The sequence below is a fragment of the Capra hircus genome, chromosome 27, assembly GCF_001704415.2.
Source record: "Capra hircus breed San Clemente chromosome 27, ASM170441v1, whole genome shotgun sequence".
In the NCBI taxonomy this organism is placed as follows: domain Eukaryota; kingdom Metazoa; phylum Chordata; class Mammalia; order Artiodactyla; family Bovidae; genus Capra; species Capra hircus.
Window position 1 is genome coordinate 19,255,165 of NC_030834.1, and position 20,234 is coordinate 19,275,398.

At 45.0% G+C, this 20,234-nt stretch overlaps 1 long non-coding RNA gene across 1 annotated transcript; it reads right to left on the bottom strand.

The window, feature by feature from the left end:
• On the bottom strand, positions 248-19,724 carry LOC106503675. Its single transcript, XR_001297374.2, has 3 exons — positions 17,633-19,724; positions 9,170-9,373; positions 248-825 (listed from the first exon to the last, which is right to left on the bottom strand). It is a non-coding gene; the product is annotated as an uncharacterized LOC106503675 (long non-coding RNA).

A 20,234-nucleotide genomic window follows, 5' to 3' on the forward strand; every position in this document is an offset into this window, starting at 1 on the left:
TTGCTTGGCTCTAGAGATATTCATGTGTGATCTCTCCCAATATGCGCTCCAAATCGCCAAACTTCCACCAGTAATTGAATAGTGTCCTGCTCTAATTCAGAATCTCTGCTCTCATTTCAGATATACGGAGGACCTACATAATAATAACAATCAGATAGTGACTGTTTCATTGCTATATTCAAAATGGATAACCAACAAGGACCTATTGGATAACACAGGAAACTCTACTCAACTATGTGTGCAGCCTGGATGGGAGAGGGGTTTGGGGAAGAAGGGACACATGTCTATGTATGGCTGAGTCCCTTTGCTGTTCACTGGAAACTGCCACAACATTGTTAGTTGGTTATACTCCAATACAAAATGCAAAATCAAAAGTTTGAAGTTTGAAAGACAAACACTGGCTGTTGAAGAGCACATCCCACTGGTGACAGCACCCCCTCCCTGTGAGGTGTGTCATCTTCTCTTTACAGGTGAGGACACTGAGCCCAGGAGGCTAGCCTGGGGCGCACAGCTGATGGGCGACAGAGTTGGGATGCCATCCAGAGCCGTCTGGTCCCAAAGCCGCTGGTGGTGGCTGTGATGTGACCCAGATGAGCAGCTGATGCAGGTGTATAAACTGCCGTGGGACAGAGAGAAACACAGCTGAGTTCCTGTGATGGACATGGGGTGACACGTACTTTTGAAGCGTGTGTTACATTTCCATGTTACGTGTTATTTTTCTCCTCTGGAAAACCCATGTCCACAGGTCCAAAGGGCCCATGTCCATCCTCTCCCGTCTTCTCTAGCAACACTTTGCCTTTTGTATCGAAAGCATCCTGCGAGGAGCTGTGGGAAATTGAAAGAACAGTCAGATGTAGTTTCTGTCTTCAAAAGGTCTTAATAAAGAAGATAAATGGGAAATTAAGTGAGTGCTGAATGAAACTTTAAGCTAGTCTCTTTTCTGTTTCCTTTTGGCTGCCTAGAAATGGCACTGACTCCATTTATTCTGCGGAATATCTCAAATTGGAGAAAGGCTTTTAATTCAACAGCCAATGGCTGGGTTTTAGGAGTACAATTTTTGTGTGTGCTTTAAGGGGCAAGGATAAGACTTGAAGGGTGGGGGGAAGGGTGTGATACTGTCCGTTGCCTAAAGGTAGTTGCAGTCTCCCCGGGGACTTGGAGAGGGTAATCAGTTTTACATTTGGTCACCCTGGAAGCCATTCTATTTCCCAGTTCCTCCAGCCTGCCTTAGAATTATTGTTGGGTTCAGTTCAGTTCAGTTGCTCAGTCGTGTCTGACTCTTTGTGACCACATGAATCGCAGCATGCCAGGCCTCCCTGTCCATCACCATCTCCCGGAGTTCAATCAGACTCACGTCCATCGAGTCGGTGATGCCATCCAGCCATCTCATCCTGGGTCGTCCCCTTCTCCTCCTGTCCCCAATTCCTCCCAGCATCAGAGTCTTTCCCAATGAGTCAACTCTTCGCATGAGGTGTCCAAAGTACTGGAGCCTCAGCTTTAACATCATTCCTTCCAAAGAAATCCCAGGTTTGATCTCCTTCAGAATGGACTGGTTGGATCTCCTTGCAGTCCAAGGGACTCTCAAGAGTCTTCCCCAACACCACAGTTCAAAAGCATCAATTCTTCGGCGCTCAGCCTTCTTCACACTCCAACTCTCACATCCATACATGACCACAGGAAAAACCACAGCCTTGACTAGATGGACCTTAGTCGGCAAAGTAATGTCTCTGCTTTTGAATATACTATCTAGGTTGGTCATAACTTTCCTTCCAAGGAGTAAGCGTCTTTTAATTTCATGGCTGCAATCACCATCTGCAGTGATTTTGGAGCAAAGCTTTATTGATGGCCCACTATGAAGCGGATAGAGTGTGGGGGAAAGCAGGGTGTTAAAGTTGAGAGGGGCACAGTCTCTGACCTGGAGGGGTTTATCACTGAGATTGGACAGATTTGTAGGTAAGAGCTGGTTGGTTCAGTGCAGAGGTCAGGATGAGGTGCTAGGAGAGTCCAGGGAAGCGATCTAGCCCAGTGTTGACATGTGGTGTAGTATGCTGTGTGTGTGTGCGTGTGTGTGTGTGTGTGTGTATGAACATATGTGTCTATCTCTGTGTTTGTCTACATGTATATCTATATGTGTTGTAAAAATTAAGTAGAAACCTCAATTTCTTTTCTTTTTTTTTCCAACTTTTTTTTGGCCGTGCTACACAGCATGTGGGATTTTACTTCCCTGACCAGGGCAAACTAGTGCCCTCTGCAGCAAAAAGTGGAGTTATAACCGCTGGACTGCCAAGGAAGTCCCCCTCGATTTATTTTAAATGGAGTTGGGAAAACAGAAGGGGGAGCTCTCAGGCCCTGTGATGACCACAGGGCCCACCAGGAAGCAGAAAGACTCATTTCCTGGCAAGCACTCAGCCAATGGAAAGCCACAGACTCTGTTTGCTACAGCCTTCCCCTTCCTCTGCCCCCACGCCCCCTTCCCACCCCCGCCACCAGAAAAGGGATCTCTTTCCCCTGACTTACCATGGCCCAGACCCCTAATTGGAATTGTAGGGGAGCAAGAATTTCTCGTCTACCCTGCCAGGTTCTTCTGGCTGGTCTAAGATTAAAATGCACATGAGACAGATTAACAAGAGACAATCAAACAAAATTTCAATAATATGTACTCATGGGAGAGACCCAGGAAAACTCCGCAAGTCATGAAAATGGGGCCAAGCCCTCACCTTGAACAGCCAAAGGCAAAAGAGGGGTGTGGTTTAGGACTTCAAAGAGGAGGACGGCAATTCACAAGGAGATGGAAATGCAAATATCTGGTAAATAAACGTCTGTCTGCTGGGCCTGCAGAGACAATGGGTCCCAGATTGGTCCCTGATCTCTAGGGGTTTTCCCTACCACCCTGGTCCATACTTTCTGCTGAAGTCTCTGGGGCAGCTCTATTCCAGGAACAGACATCTCTGTGCAAACTCTTTTAGGCAGTTAGTGGGAAGGTCAAAGTTTCTGAGTTTTTGAGGCCTTGATTGTTTCGAGCTTGAAATAATCCCCAAGACTGAGAGGCATGTTGTCTTTGATAGTCGCTCGCTCATGTCCAATTCTTTGAGACCCCGTGGACTGTAGCCCACCAGGCTCCTCTGTCCATGGAATTCTCCAGACAAGGATACTGGAGTGGGTAGCCATCCCCTTCTCCAGGGGATCTTTCCAACCCAGGGATTAAACCCGGGTCTCCTGTATTGCAGGCGGATTCTTTGCCATCTGAGCCACCAGGGAAGCCCTAGGGTGGCAAGTTTTGCTCCCCTCCACAATTCTCTGCTGATCCATCTTTGTTGGAGAAATGACTGGCACTTGGCTTGTTTCAGGTCAACAAGGTATACACCTTCCTGAAGACAAGACACCTGACCTAAATCTTGAAAGGAGATTCCAAGCAAAGAGAAGGGCAGAGCCAGTACAGAGGTGATGGATGACAAGTTGAGACCCCATCAACTGGAATGGGAGGTGAGAGGGGACAGGGGTTAGGACTGGGGGGCCCATAGTTGTTGGCTGAAGTAGACGGGTGAATCCTGTAATACAGTGGGCCCTGGGAAGCAGAGGAAAGACAAGGTTAGATTAGCCCCTTGGAGCATTGCTCTGGTGGCCACCTGGGGACCAGAGAAATGAGGGAGAAGGTGGGACACAGAGCTTAGTCATCAAAGGAAACAGTCCAGGAGACAGGCGACCAGCGCCCGAATTCCAGCAGTGGACGAAGCAGTGGACAGAAGGTCCCACACTACCCTGCTGTCCCACAACCCAAGTAACACTCCTGTCTCCTCCTCACCACCCTCCGTCCTCCCTGCCCCATGCCAGCCTTTCCTCAGCAGCTCCCCAACCTTCTGATGAGTCAGCCTCTGCAAGGCTCCCCTTAAACAGCAGGGAAGCCAGAAGTAGGAGAGGGGAAGAGATGGATCAGAGATGGAGCAGCGCCCTCCAGGCCTTCCTACTCCAAGTTCATATCTGATCACCACGTAATGTCATTTGCTCTTTGCAGTTGATTAAGACCATTACTTCTCTATTGGCTTGATTGAATTGCTCATCTAGACACATATGAGGGGTTGTACTGTTAGCGGTTCTAGTTTTTCTTCTCCCTCCTTTCCTTGCCCTCCTCTGCCAGGCTCCGAGTTTTCCAGGTAAAGACTGACCACTCCCCGGGGCGAGGGGGGCGGGGGGTGTCAGATGGCTCCCAAACTGGCTTCCACTGTGAGAGTTTCAGCATTGAGAGCTTCTTCTTTGCTTCTAGAAATCACTTCAATAAGTACCCACCAGAGTAGATTCTTATGTAGACAGTATCTTTTGGGGGGATGGAAGAGAATACAAACATAACAAGACTGTTTGGAAACGGATCTGTGGCTTTCCAGCTTTCTTACTCTTGTGGAATCAAAAGCACAGGCACAGTTGAGCACCTGGCCTGTTGAAAGCACCGCCCTTGGGAGTGGGGTTGGTGGTGGGTGAGGGGACAGCCCAGCCATGAGTCCCGGGAGGTTAGGTCCGCAGGCCCATGGAGCACGGGGAGCTGCGGTGGACGCTGCCCAAGGGACCGGGGCTTCTCGCGTCTAAACTGAGTTTTTAAATGGTGAATGGGTGTTTGGCAGGCAGAGCCAAGCGCATTTTGAGCTGAGGAGACAGAGTGACCAGTGGGATGGGGGGATTGGGAAGTGACCAGAATGCAGCAGGTATAGTCGCCTGCAGAGGCCCTGGCGCACCACACGCTGGGGTTGGGATTTACTAAAGTACAGGCAACTGGAACTCATTGAATGTGTGCAGAAGTGGTGGGTTGTGTGTTTTCAGAATGATAACTAGAGAGACATGAAGAGAGGGGAGTGATGAAAAGCAATCTGGAAGCTTTTAGAGGATGCAGCTGATGAAGCCTGCTTCAGGAGGTGGGATGGAGAGAAAGGGACAGTATCTTGAAATATTTAGGATGTGGAATTGAGTTCTGTTGGCTGCTGACGGTGTAAGAAGGAGTAAGGCATGACAGAAAGTTTGCTGGTTTGGGGGAATAGGTCCCTACCATGCATTTGGATCCCTGAGGAGAGGTTAAGGCTTTTATAAACTGGTCATGTCAGGTGAATTGAAGGATACTTCTCTGGTGACTTCGACAGTAAAGAATCTGCCTGCAATGGGGACACCAGGGTTCAATCCCTGGATTGGGAAGGTCCCCTGGAGAAGGAAATGGCAACCCACTCCAGTATTCTCACCTGGAGAATCCCATGGATGGAGGAGCCTGGCGGGCTACAGTCCGTGAGGTCGCAAAGAGTCGGACACGGCTGAGCGACTAACGCTTTATTGTGTTGGGTGAATCTCAGGATGGCATTGCCTACGGATTTGGCAGAAGGGAAAAGGAAGAGCTCAAGGAAGACATGTGGAGAGAGGCTTGTTCTTCGTGCCCAGGTGGACTCTGCTGGGTCTCCTAACACCTGCAGTGCTGCCACAGGTGCCAACCACTGTATGAACTGGCACTGAGTCAAGTGGGACTCGCTCCAGACCCCTACACGTGAGGCACTTCTGGGAGGCTGGTCGGATGAGAGCACATGTTGAAGGCGGTTCTGGCGGGCCATTCAGTGGAACCTGCTAGAAGGCAGCTGGAGCTTAGATATCAGGAGAGGCCCAGGTTGGAAATCCAGGCTGCAAACAATTACCAAATGAGGCAGCTGAGGCCAGGGGTGTGGGTGAGATCACTCAAGTAGAACTCCCAGACAGAAACCCAAGGAACAGCAGCATTTAGGGAGCAGCTGAGGAGGTGGTGGCCGTGGAAACTGGGGTGTGAAGAGGACAAGGGGAGAGCAGAGGCTGGGAATCAGCCTCTGGGTGGACCAGGCTGGTTAAAGGGCAGGTTTCACCAGTGATGCCAGTGAGGGGAGACCGGCAGAGTGGGAGCAAGCAAAACTGGGCAGGGTGGGGCGGAGAGGAGGGTGAGGGGTGGTGGTTAGCCCGTGGCCAGGACTCTTGTGCCCCTGCCTGTGTACTAACTTCTCTGAATCCAGGCCCGGCTTAGTTTGCTCTGGGCCCATCTTTCACAGCTCTTGAGCCTTGGGGCTCGAGCCTCTGGGATCAGAGGTAAAGCAAGGAGGGTCTTATAGCCTCCCTTCACTTGTCTCTGGAATAAGAGCTTCTGGACCACTGAGCCAATTCCACTCTTTCTTGTTTTGCACTGGGGAAAAAAAAAATCAGTGTAGATACCACGCAGTGGTATTTCCAAGCATGGCTTTGATCTTGAGGTGGAAACATTCCAGGAGAAAAACAAGAAAAAAGCTTCTTAAGAATCTGCTGCTTGTTGGCTGAGAGACTGGGTGTTGGGCTGATTGGTGGAGGTCTCAACGCTCAGCAGTCAGGGAAAAAGGCTCTCCCGTGGCCATCAGAGGACCTGGGTGGCGTGTTCTGAACCCAGCCGCCTCCTACTGCCTTCTCGGCTAAGCACCTCTAACAACTACCATATGTTAGCTGGAAATTTTACTTCAACAACAATCCTGACAATGCCATAAAAGGCTTGTGTACCTAGGTTCACATCACAAGTGGAAACAGGTTTTGTTTCTTTTTTTAAAAGATTTCCTTTTTTGATGTGAACCATTTTTAAAAGTCTTTATGGAATTTTACAATACTGTTTGTCTTATGTTTTGTGGGGGTTTTTTTTGGCCCTGAGGCATGTGGGATCTTACCTCCGCGAGTAGGGATCAAACCTGCACCCCCTGCATTGGAAGGAGAAGTCTTAGCCACTGGACCACCAGGGAAGACCCTTAAATCATGTTCTATATGTGCAAACAAATTTAAAATACATTTGTATGAAGTTTGAAATTCACTTCTGAAGATTTTAATGTGGGGTTGCAGTAGGGCAGGGTTAGAGAATTTAACAATGATGGAAAGACTCCACAAGTCCAATTACTCTCTTACATTCTCTGCTTTGCATAATCACAATGAAAACAATGTATATGTTAGTATTAATGCTCATTTCTTTGGTTAAATAAAAATTCCAGTGGACAGGAGGTAGCTTTTTATAGGTTCTTAACTATGAATGAAGTGAGATAGGGTAGTTTTTAGCCTGAGATAAATCCAGGAAAATTACATTCATTTTGGTGCATTGGAAGCAAATACAGGTTGTTTTTGAGAAAAAGTAGAAAGGTATTAGGGTTTCTCTCGTGGCTCAGTGGTAAAGAATCCTTCTGCCAATGCAGGAGACATGGGTTGGATCTCTGGATGGGGAAGATTCGCTGGGGAAGGAAATGACAACCTATTCCAGTAGTCTTGCCTGGGAAATCCTGTGGACAGAGGAGCCTGGCAGTCCATGGGTTCACAAAAGAGTCAGACACAACTTAGTGACTAAAACAACAAAGAAGCATTGAACCCACACACTTTCTTTTCAGGGAATGAGTATTTTCTAATTGATCAACGATGCAAACTGTCCGTGTCCACATTCCCTTCTTTATCTTATCAATTCAGAATATATTCCATCTGCTGTTCCTCCTTTCACCTCCAATCTTGTTAATCTCATTAAGATAGAATTACTGAATGATAACAGCCGATGATGGTTTCTGATCAGGTGAGGAGGCTCGAATGAACAGAGATGAAGGGACATCCAACCCGTGTGACTGAAGGAGGAGGACTCATATGGGAAAATCTAGAGGATCTCATTTTGACAGTATTATTTTGACAACTCATTCTCCCCTTTCAATGTCTTTTTTCCCTTCTGGACTGAACTTGAATCATTGGGGTCATTTTTGTTTGGATGCGGTTCAGTTCTCGTTTACTTACTGAGCACGTATGTGTCATGCACTGTGCTAGACGCCTGGGGAGAGGGCAGGCTTTTATAAACCACCTCCTGGTATCATCTCAGGTGAATCTCAGGATGGACTCACCTAAGGATCTGGCAGAAGGCAAACGGAAGAGCTAAAAGAGGACATATGAAGCGAGACTTGGCCTTCATGCCCAGGTGGAATCTGCTAGTTTTCCCGTGGTGCTGGCGACACAGTCTGCTGTACAAAGTGGGACGCTGTCTCCAGGCCTCAGCACGAGACATTTCTGGGAGACCTGCAGGGACTGTGCTGGGGCCATTGGCTCTACAAGCTGGTCCTTGAGGGCAGCGTCTCAGATCCAGATGAAGGATAACAGAAAAATCCCGTTTGGTTCAGTTCTGTGTCTCTCTGACCTGCACTGGAAATACTGTTTGAGTCTCCCAGTTGAAACCTTCCATTATATGTGATGGGGAAAATGGAAATTACTCTTTTCCCCCTCTTTTTTAAGGGCTTCCCAGGTCGTGCTAATGGTGAAGAACCTGCCTGCTAATGCAGGAGACACAAAAGATGAGGTTCGATCCCTGGGTCGGGAAGATCCCCTGGAATAGGAAAAGGCAGCCTGCTCCAGTATTCGTGCCTGGAAAGTCCCATGGACAGAGGAGCCTGGCGGACTACAGTCCATGGGATCAAAAAGAGTTGGACACGACTGAGCGCATGCATTTATTTGGTTGCTCTGGTCTCCGTTGCGGCACACAGGATCTTCGTTGCAGCTTGGGCATCTTTAGCTGTGGCGTGTGGGAACTAGTTCCCTGACTGCATCGAACATAGGCCCCTTGCCTTGGGAGCTCAGAGTCTTAGCCACTGGGTCACCAGGGAAGTTCTTTTTTCTTATTTGTCATGGCTACCAAGAATCACGGAAATGCTTTTCAAACCAAAATACTGGGGACCTTATTGCCTCCAAACTTTCTAGTCAGAGATGGAAGAGCTAAATGTATGGGGAAAGCACATTGCTAGTTTAATCATTCCTTTTTATTTGCTGAAATGCAAAATTCAGATGATCCTGATTCAGAAGAGGGAGCTTGGTGTGGGGCTGTACCAGAAGATTCCAACCCAGTGACATTTTGTTCCAGAATTATTTTAAAGCCTTAAAAATGAATGTACTGCAATTTCATGTGGTGAAACAAAATGGGTATTTGAGGGAATTCCCTGGAGATCCAGAGGTTAGGATCTGCACTTTCACTGCCAGTGGTGCAGGTTCAATCCCTCGTCGGGGAACTGAGATTCTGCAGGCTGCACAACACAGCCAAAAGGAAAAAGAGGAAAATCTAAATTAAAAAATAAACAAAATGGGAATTTGAGAACAGAAATGTAATACTGGTTATGAATTATGATAACACTGGCCACTATTTACTACCCCTTACCATGTTTCAGGTTTTCTGATAGCTGCCTTATAAACTTGCTCTCGAAGCCCAGTCTGATCGTCACAGAGGTTAGCTAGTTCTTGAGGTCAGGTTTTCTGCTTCTCATTTTCCCGCTTGTCCTGTTCACGTCTGCTTTGTTAATCTTAACGTGTACACATCTTTATCTTAACCCACTTCAAGTTTCTTCTGGAAAAAGGCAACATCCTGATGAATGAAATATATTTTTGGAATGACTTTTTTTAGGGTGATCAATTGTAAAGGTTTCAGTTTGACTCAAATGCTAAAGAATTTATGGCTTTACCGAAAGACAACAGCCGTTCTTGTTCAATTATTCTGCTCATTTCTACTTTGTAAACAGTGCTCTTTTATGCAAACAAAGTTGGAAAGCCTTGATCTGGGCCCTGCAGGGGCAAAGGCCTTTCCTCTGTTACTAAATGTACACTAGGGTCCTTGGCTTAGTTCTACTTACAATCTTTTGACTTTAGGATGGTGTGAGAGTGATATTCGGCGAGTAGAAACCATACTTCAAATTCTGAATTTTCATCTTTCCCTGGACTAGCGGCATGGCCCCTGGTGACGCTGGGTCGGGGCAGCGAGCCTCTGCTCCTGGTCAGCCCCGCGATCGCATGGGTGAACAGTTAGTGCACTGGCAGCCATTCTAGACCCACGCGACCGCCCTGCTTTCCTCTTTCGGTACAGTGTTCCGTGAATGACATGAGAAGCTTTGTGTTACAGGATTTTGCCCAACTGTAAGCAAATGTAAGTGTTCTGAGCGTGTTTAATGTCTGGTTCTTTGAAACCCCATGGACTGTAGCCCGCCAGGCTCCTCTATCAATGGGAATTCTCCAGGCAAGAATACTGGAGTGGGTTGCCATGCCCTCCTCCAGGGGCTCTTCCCAACCCAGAGATGGAGCCCAGGACTCCCTCAGTGCAGGCAGATTCTTGACCAACTGAGTCACCAGCGAAGCTCAACTAAGCACACAAGTTAAAGTATTCTCAGCATGTTTAATGCGGGCTAGGCTAACATATGATGTTCTGTAGGTTACATGCATTTTCAACTTATGATGGGAGTATCAGGAAGTAACCCCACTGCAAGTTGAGGAAGACCTGTATTGTCTGGTGGGGCTTCAGAGGGAGGCTCTGGCATTTCCACACCTGCCTGTGCATCATAAGTGACAGGTGGGGTGGATTGTGGCCTAGAATGAAGCTCACTCTCCTTTATAATATAAATAATGTGTCTTCACATATACATAATCTTTACACTTGTACTTTATGGACAATCTATATGTGTGTGCCTGTAAGTACAGTTATGTAGCTGATCACTTCTCTAAGCTGTTTCATTTCTCCCCCAAGTCGCCCTCCATAATTATGCAAAATACTTGTGCACAGTAACCTAACTGAAATAGAAACTATTCAAAGAGAATTCAGATTTCCAGAGAGGGTGGCTGCCCAGTGACAAGGACTCTTAACGAGGACTCCAGGAGGATCGGCCACACCTTCACTCGAGGGCGGGAGGAGCCTTCTCTGGCTGGCAGCTCCCTCCCATGACTCAGGCGGTGGTGAAGCGGGGACGGATGCTCCCTCTGGGGCTGGGGTCCCGTTGTCTGCCCCACGCATGCTGCCTTTGGGAGAAGCAGGGAAGGGACATCAGGTCAGATCATGGCTCAAAAATCCGTGCTGTTGAATTACAGACCCTCTCAGGAACTTCCAGGAACCTTAAAGGGAGCTGCACATCAAAGCAAGTGGCTCTTAGACTCTGAAGGGGAAGGCAGCTCAGTATCCCTAAATGGAGCTCTGTTATCACAAGGGCCCTTACAGGGTGAGGTGCTGAGGTAAAACCAGTACGTTCTGGCTTGCTGTTGGCGTGTTTGTGTTTTAACATTGTACACTTTGGTGAGTTCTTGTTTTGACCTGCTGAGGCTAGGAGTAGACGGGGGGATGGACCTTAAAGTGATGGAAGGATTTTCATTCATTTTCTGATAATCACACTGCCTGTCTTGCCTGGAAAAATGCTTCTTTGTAGTGTCTAGTAGTATAAAATAAAACCAAACAGTCTTTGTGTATTTACACTGGGGCCTCAGTTATTTAAAAATATGGATAGGAAAAAAATTAGTAGAAAATATAATTAAATAGTACCAGTGATTTCCTCATGTTGAAGTGGGTGTCTTTTTTTTTCCAAGTTTCGTACTAAATGGGACATATTTATAATGAAACTGAAATATGGGGTGGGGGACCTACCCTGTTTTGCAATTTATGCTACACGTTTTGTCTGAAAATTCCATCAAATGTAGTATTTTCAAACTTGGGGGAAGTGTGTCACCTGGAAAGCTTTTAATTTTCAGAGACTGCGAGGTCTAGAATGGGGGTGCTGATGTACAGCCCAGATAGAAGACCCTTGAGCTTAAAACAGGTAGCTTAGGGGGTCCCTGGAGAAGGAGAACCAGGAATGGCTTTCTCAACATAGGAGAAGTCATTTTGGGCTCTAAGCCTAGCCACAATGTTTGCTTTAACGTGGCTCAGTAATTAATGATGCCAAGGGAACAAAGGAATCCAGGAACTGAGAAAAGGCAGTCAAACAATAGTGAAATGATAAAGCAGAGTCCTAGCTCTTTCTCAAGGGATATACATAATATTGATATATCTTTGAGTTCTGCAGGAACTAAGGCTCCTTTCCATGTGGAAGATAGAAAGTGCTGACTCGACCCTCCTGACTTCAATCAACTAAAGCTTGGCCTCTGTCGATCTTTGCCCCAATTCAATACTGAATTTTCTATTCTACGCTGAATTTTCCTCTGCTCAAAGACCTTCATGAGTATGTATGTACCTTTAGCTTAAGACCTCCCCAGTTTTGCTCTTCAGAGAGACACTACTTTGGGAAAGATCCCTAGTGTTCTTACTTGCTGCATGTAAAAATAAATCCCTCCTTCTACCGATCAATCTGAAAGAGGTGAATCCCAACTTGTAGAACGACATATATATTTTATTTCACAAATCCTCTCCCATTTCCAAGAATGCTTTGAGTTCTGTGTGTATGAGTTCTGTGCTTGGTTTTGTCTTCTGGCCCGATGCCTGTCAAGAGCAAAACCCAGTTTTCAGGTAACAAGCTAATGGTTTCCAGACTTCCTCATTAATCTGGGTATGATCCTCCTGTGTAGGCCATGACAGCAAGACTCTGGCTGGAATCAGAAGCTGAAGGGTGTCAGCAGCCACCCACTACTGTGAATGGATAACAGGGCGTGGGTCCCCTGGGTGCCTTGGATTGAATAGATTCCCCATGGTGGTTTCCACATCCTTTATTAACCTACCAGATACTGGAAAATAGTTAAGTTTCAAAGCAATATTCATTTAAATTCATTAAAAAAAAATACACATACACACAGAACTCACAGCACTCTTGGAAATGGGAGAGGATTTGTGAAATAAAATATATATGTGGTTCTACAGGTTGGGATTCACCTCTTTCAGATTGATAAAAATAAACAGGCCAACCATGACAACTTTTAAGCTAAACATTCAAGGAGGCAGTGGTAAAGAAGCCACTTGCAATGCGGGAGATGTGAGTTTGATCCCTGGGTCAGTAAGATCCCCTGGAGAAAGAAATGGCAACTCACTCCAGCATTCTGGGAAATCCCATGGACAGAGGAGCCTGGTGGGCAACAGTTCATGGGGTTGCAAAGAGTTGGCCACGAGCAAGTTCTGGGAGATGGTGAAGGACAGGGAAGTCTGATGTGCTGTAGTCCATGAGGTCGCAAAGAGTCAGACACTGAGCAACTGAACAGAAACACTAGCGAGTAAACAAAAACCTCTTCTCAGCTAGCGGGTGTGAGGTGGGTGTAGCAGTGATGGTGATGGTGCCCAGGATCTGAAACTATAATATGAGAAGTGACATAAATCACTCAAGGATGGGTTTGCAATAAAGATAACATAAAGGAGATTTTGATCTAAAAGTAAAATCAGTGAGTTTTCTCTCTTAGTTATCTTCTCCACAGGACATGAGGGTGTTTCATTTCAGATTCCAGAGGCTCTGATAAATGAAAATTTCCTGAAAGTCAGGTAGACAGACAAGCAAATTGACTTTCAGTTGACTGGAGTATTAGACACAGACCAGATGCCCCCTGGCCTCTGCTCCCCTTTCCTGAGAGTTGTCTCTGCTCAGACCCAGGGGCAGTGACACTTGGTCCACAGGATCCGGCCTTCCTGGCTAGAGTCGGATGGGACTAGCAATGGGACTGAGTCTCAGTCCTGAGAGTTTTGCACTGGGGCTGTGAGATGCTATTTAGTCATCTCCGCAGGGCAGTGAAAGGAGGACTGGAAACTCGGGAGCGAGGGCAGGCACGCAGTCAGGGGCCCGCATCCGCAGTGGTGGTTGCTTCGCTCAGGGACCAGCCAAGCGGACAATTAGAGAGAGAACGCAAGCGAGAGGCGCCGGCTGCCGGCTTTCTGGACCAGTCCTCTGTGGGTCCGAAGGCAGGCTGGATGCCCTCGGATTCCATCAGCCACCTCAAGAGGCTTCCATAAAGGCCTTGTTGCTTAAACTAGTTTGAAGTGATGTCTTTACTTTGTGACCCAAAAAGTCTTGACTAGAAAAAAAGGTAACCAAAGCAAAATGCGTAACTTAATCAGGAACTAATAGTGAGAAAGAAATGTAAACAGAAGCAGACATTAAGAATACATTAGTCATTTTTCCCTGATGAAAACTTAAGAGCACTCATTTTTTGCTTTGGGGGGTGTTAATGGTTAGAATTCTTTAAGAAACTCATGGAAGTTACAGACCCTCTCTTCAGGAAAAAAACCTCACATTTTGCATATAATCCGTGGACTACAGATTAAATAGTTAGGTAATTAGTGTTTTGATTTGAGTCTTAATAAATGGGCTTACATACATGTTATTTTCATTATACCTCCCAATTATATTATAAGCTTTTTTGTAAAGGATAAAAGACTTGTTTCTCTGTAAATTAGTTTATTACCAGATGGTTCAAATGGTACTGTTCAATGAAGTTATTATTATCTGTTAAACTACTGGATATATATTTTATCAAAATATTTTATAATGGGACTTCCTTGGAGGTCCAATGGTTAAGACTATGCTTCCAAGGTAGGGGCTGCAGGTTTGATCCCTCGTCAGGAAACTAAGATCCCACATGACATGGGACACAGCCAAAAAAACACCAAAAAAAAAAAAAAAAAAGTTTGCAATTACTAAAATACTTTTTGCATACAAACCATGATTTGTGCCCCAAACATCATTAGTCATCAAAGAAATACAAACCAACACCATAAGACATCACTACTTCACATCCACTAGAATGGTTAAAATAAAACAGACAAATATTACCAGGTGTTAGTGAGGATGTAGAAAAACTGGAGTCCTTGTTTGTTGCTGGTAGGAATGTAAATTGTGCAACCACCGTGGAAAACATTTTGGCAGTTCCTCAAAAAGCACAGGACTTCTCTAGTGGCACAGTGGGTAAGGATTCTCCAGCCAATGCAGGGGACACGGGTTCGATCCCTGGTCTGGGAAGATTCTACATGCTGCAGAGCAACTAAGCCCTCAGGCCACAACTAATGAGCCCCTGGGCTGCAGCTACTGAAGCCCAGGTGTCCAGAGCCCGTGCTCTGCAACTGGAGAAAACTCAAGTGCAGCAACGAAGACCTAGCACAGCCAAAAATAAAGCAGTGTGTATATGTCAGTCGAGAAATAAACAGAGCGGCGTGTACATGCTGATCTCAGGCAAAATTTTTAAAAAGAACCTATAAGATCAGGGAGGCCTGGTGTGCTGCAGTTCATGGGGTTGCCAAGAGTCAGACACAACTGAGTGACTGAACTGAACTGAACTGAACTGAATAAGATCTCTAAAAAAAATAAAGCTGAACATAGTTACCACATGACCCAACAATTCCACTTACACTCCCAGGTATGAATAAGAGAAATTAAAACTTGTCACACAAAAAACATATGCATAATACTCATATCAGCATTATTTGTAACAGCAAAAAAAGAGTAGCAACAACTCAAATGTCTATCAACAGATAAATGGATAAACAAAATGAGGTGTTATCTATACGCTGGAATATTATTCAGTCATAAAAAGGAATGAAGTATCAATACATGATATAACTTACATGACCCTTGAAAACATTATGCTAAATGAAAGAAGCCACGCACTGACGATCACACATTATATGATTTCATTTATGTAAAATGTCTAGACCTGGCAAATCCATAGAGACTGAGAATAGGTCAGTGGTGGCCATAGTTAAGGAGGAAGCACTGCTGGTGAGTATGCGGTTTTCTTTTTGTAGGATAAATTATGCCTCAAACTGCTCTAGAAAAATCTTCATTGGGGATCTCAAAAGCAGCTCAAACTCAGGTGTCCAAAGCTAAATTCTTGCTCTTTCCCATCAACCCTGTCCTCCTTCTGTGCTCTGTAGAGCTCAGAATGGACCACAGTGCATCTACTTATGCAAAATGGAAACCCCTGGGTCATGCTTGGCATCTTGTCTCTGCCCTGCCTGCCTCCCCCCAGCAAGGTTTAGTTCATCCCTGAATCTTTTCATTTTTATCTCATAAATCTCTCCTTTAGTTTTTCTTCTTATCCATACCTTTATTGTTACATACCAAGCCTACATACAAGCATCTCTTGCTAACGAAATTTCTTTCTGGTCTCTCTACTCTTAGCCCTCTTCAACCTACCACCCACGCAGTAGCTGACAGGGCTGGGTTGCTCAATAGATGGACCAGGCTCATGCTGGTCCCACAAAGCAGGCCACCAAAAAACTGAGGCAGGAAGCCTGCCATGTCCTGCCTGCTGTCTGTGGTACACAGTGGGTATTGATCCAGGACCTTGCTTAAGACATAAACTAAGAGCCCCACCAGGTGGAGGCTTCCCAGGTGGTGCAGTGGTAAAAGAACCTGGCTGCCAGGGCAGGAGGCGCAGGAGACACGGGTTTGATCCCTAGTCGGGAAGATCACCTGCAGTAGGAAATAGCAACCCACTCCAGTATTCTTGCTTGGAGAATTCCATGGAAGGTGGAGTCTGGTGGGCTACCGTCCATAGGATCACAGTCAGACTACATACTGACCACAAGCATGTAGACCCCAGAGTGGTTGGAACCAGAAGACTGATGATTAAGATTCCCAAAACATCATCCTGTTATCTCACCACCAACCAATCAGAAGAATGTCTATCAGTTGATCACAAACCTGTGATCCTCACTCCTAATGCTGCCTTAAAAAAAAAACCTTCGCTCCAAAGCATCAGGGAGTTCAGGTCTTTTGAGCATGAGTTGTCTATTCTCCTGGATTTGTGTCCTGCAAATAAATGCTATACTTACCTTCAACACACACACACACACTCACAAACATTGAGACAAGCTTTCTTGAAAAATTTTGTATTTTAGGATACGAAATTCCTGCAGGTAATAGAAACCCCAGCTAAGACAGTGAGAAAATGTATTCTCTCTCCTAACAAGTTCAAGGTTAGGTAGGCCCTAAGGTTAGGCTCAGCCATGTCTTGAAGTGCCTATGTTCCTCCTGTCTTTCCATTCTGCTGCCTCCCCTCGTGGTGGTAAGGTGGCCGTCAGCAGCAAATATGCAGCCTATCCCCCTAAACACATCCTGTGGTAGAAGGAAAATCTCCTTCCCAACTATAAGTTCTTCCCTGAGCTTGAAATGAGCAAATCTAAGCTACATGTGCACTTGTGGGCCAAGGAAAGGCCAAAAACCTGTTGGCCTGGACTGACTGAGGCTTACTTGTGGATTAGGTGGACAGCTGAACCAAATGTGAGAATCTGCGGAGAAGGAGGAAGAGGAGACAGATGCTGCCCCGATCTAATGCGGCTCTTCTTCTATACAAAGCTTGAAATATAGGGAAGGGGCCTTTATATACTGCAGAAAGAGGAAGGTAATTTAAGCAAAACAGTCATACTACAGTATGACTTTCCCCCCTTCTTATTTCAGTATTTAAAACCCAAACACATTGGATTTTCTGTCATCTGGCACAACCTTTAATAATTTGTCTATAATAAAGAGCTTTCTAATTTTTCTTATTACATTATGATAAAGTTCAAATGTAAAAGCTGGTGTATGGGATCAGGTGTGGGTCATTCTTTTCCCAATTTAAAAATATACAAAACATGATGGCAGAGTTTCACTGACTACAGGAGTAAATAAAAAGTCACAGTCTGTCCTTCTGGGCTGTAAGCATTTAACAATACATTGATATATCACACACCTACAATTATGCCAGCCTTAAGTAAAACGGAAACATACTTTAGGCACAGTTACAGGATAAGTTGAAAGATCTGAAACCATCTCTTCAGATAACGGGCTTAGGTACATTATATGTAATTAAGTTATAAAATCTACTGTATTAAAAATTAAGCACGTCTAACCCAGAAATAAGGGCTTTTGTATAATCTTTATAAAAATGAGGCTACTGATTTAAAAACAGTACTTACGTCGCTAGCAAGCACTGAGGTCTAGGTAATTCATGTTCCTGTACTTGTGTGCGGTTGGCAGCTGCTCGTTACATCATACTGTGGAACCTTCCTGCTTCTCTGTGGTCAGGATCTGTTGATGGCCAGTTAAAGAGAACAGTAAGTTGAAGAGAAAAGCAAGTTAAAATGGGCAATCACAAAATTATAACAAATGTCCTTATAACTTTATTTTTAACTTAAAACACATACAAGTTCATTCACCCATCATTCCTTTGATATCAGGCTAAGACCTCTTCTCTGAATGGGGTCTCCTGATGGGGTGCACGTAAGCTATCCATTGGCACAGTGGGTAGCCTTGTCAATTTTAGTCTCAGCGTAGTGAGGACTCAAGACACTTGCGGAGCAAACCAAGGGCAGAATTCTAGATTTTGCCAACCCTTTCCTCCCACCCAAACTTTCACATTTGTTCTGTCCACATTTAATTCCACAGCATCTTTTTTTCCTGATACCAGGTCTTTCTCAAGCATTCAACATAATTTCAGAGAGATTACGACCCTCTTCACACTCATATTTGTTTGAGTTTGGTAATACTGCATTAAATTATGTAATTACTGAGTACAACTTGCATAAACAAGTTTGGGAACAAGTGATTAACTTTGAAAAGCATACAACTCTGGGAGAAACATGACTAGCCCATCAGGAACTGGCCTATTTACCAGCTGTAAAAAGTTTGTGGTCCTTCCTCACCATTTTTCATAAAGAACAGAGACTGGTTCAAATGTCTGAACCGTAGGAAAGCAGAATCGGTTTAAGAAACAGAACATCTAAACTCAAGAGACTTAGCCCTCACGCTCACGTGAAGTTAGTGCAGACACTCTTTCGGAAGGGATGTTAACAAAGATCTGGCCAACCTTCTTTGCTATTAATAGGTCCCCAGTGGGACCAGCAACGCTTCTCTGAGGGACAGTGCCGTGCCTGAGCCCCTATCTGGATGTGTGCAGTGGTACTAGTTCTACCCCTGGTAAAAACCCTAAAATATAAACTATACCTTTCTTCCTTTGAAGGAGGCAGGCGAGGAACTGTTCCCAGCTTACGTTTAATAAAACACTTAAGTCTACAGTAGCCTTAATATAGGTTGGATTACTAAGGATAATAAAATTCTCTAGGAGAACCCATCTGGCTAGCCAAAAGGGGGGAAAAATGATCCTGTTTCCTGGTGTCCTCTTGCGATGAAACAGCAGGTCTACAGTGGGATTATAAACCTTTAAGATTAAATTATCTTCATTCACCTTCATTAGGAGTTGAACACTAAGAATTAGACAGCAAAATGATAAAAGAGGCGGTGCTTGAGGATAAGCCATGGAATTAGAAGTATTTCCTCTCTACCCTCTTAATGTCTGAAATGAAATTATATTACTTTTAGAAGTAAAAACAATGAAAATACCACAATTTACCACGACACTTATTTAGTAATAATAAGCAGAAGCAGTTTGAAGTTCTAGATAGAATGACTTGTAGTCTTAACCTTAATCCCTCTTTGAGTAATTCTTACTGAATTCAGTGGGAAGACCAAATCTTTTATGTTCCTATTGTTTTGTCTCAGGCTGTTTAAAAACTTTGAGAGACAAAAACCAAGCAAGACAAACTCACAGCTGTTTTCCCACTAGCATTTAGGAAGCTCAGCAAGTTATAGAATCTCTATCTTAGAAGGTTTAACTAGCCTTCCTAATGGCAGCATTGAGTAGGGTAAAGGTTATGAACTCTGGAGCTGAAATGCCACTGACTAGCTGAGTGACTTTGGATGGTTACTAAACCTCTCTGCACCTCAATTTCCTCATCTGTAAAATAGTTGTAATAACATTACCTACCTGATGATTAAGAATATTAAGTAAGTTAATGTGTAGTTAGTAAGTTATATGTAAACTGCTTTAAATAGTGCCTAACATGTAATAGGTTCTATACAAGTTTAACAAACACAGGCAAATTTTTAAAATGTCAGTGAGTTTACTAAGCATATGTTTTAGCATTATGTACAGTTTTCGTATTATTTTCAACATGCTGTCATTCAGCACCCTTATCCTTCAAGATTTTTTATTAATACTTTTTACTAAGGCTAGACAAGTTACATTAGTATTAGTCACTCAGTCATGTCTGACTCTTTGTGACCCCGTGGGGTGTGCCCGCCAGGCTGCTCTGTCCATGGAATTCTCCAGGCAAGAATCCTGGAGTGGGTGGCCATGCCCTTCTCCAGGGGATGTTCCCCACCCAGGAATCAACTGGGTCTTCTGCATTACAGGCTGTTTCTTTACTGTCTGAGCCACCAGGGCAGCTGAGACAGTTAAACAGAGGCTTAATGAAATGCATGCTAAACTTAGGACAAGTAATCTAAATGTCTAATAAGACAAGGTTTATACAAGGTAAGGAGATCTCGAATAGGGAATTCCCAGCTGGTCCAGTGGTTGGGACTCCATGCTTTCACTGCAGAGAGCCTGAGTTCAACCCCTGGTTGGGAAACTGGGATCCCGCAGGACGTATGGCCAAAAACAAACAGAAAAGAAATCTTGAATGATGTCATGTGCCCATCTTAAGCAGCAGTCCTTCCTAAAGCTTCCCCACAGGCTGG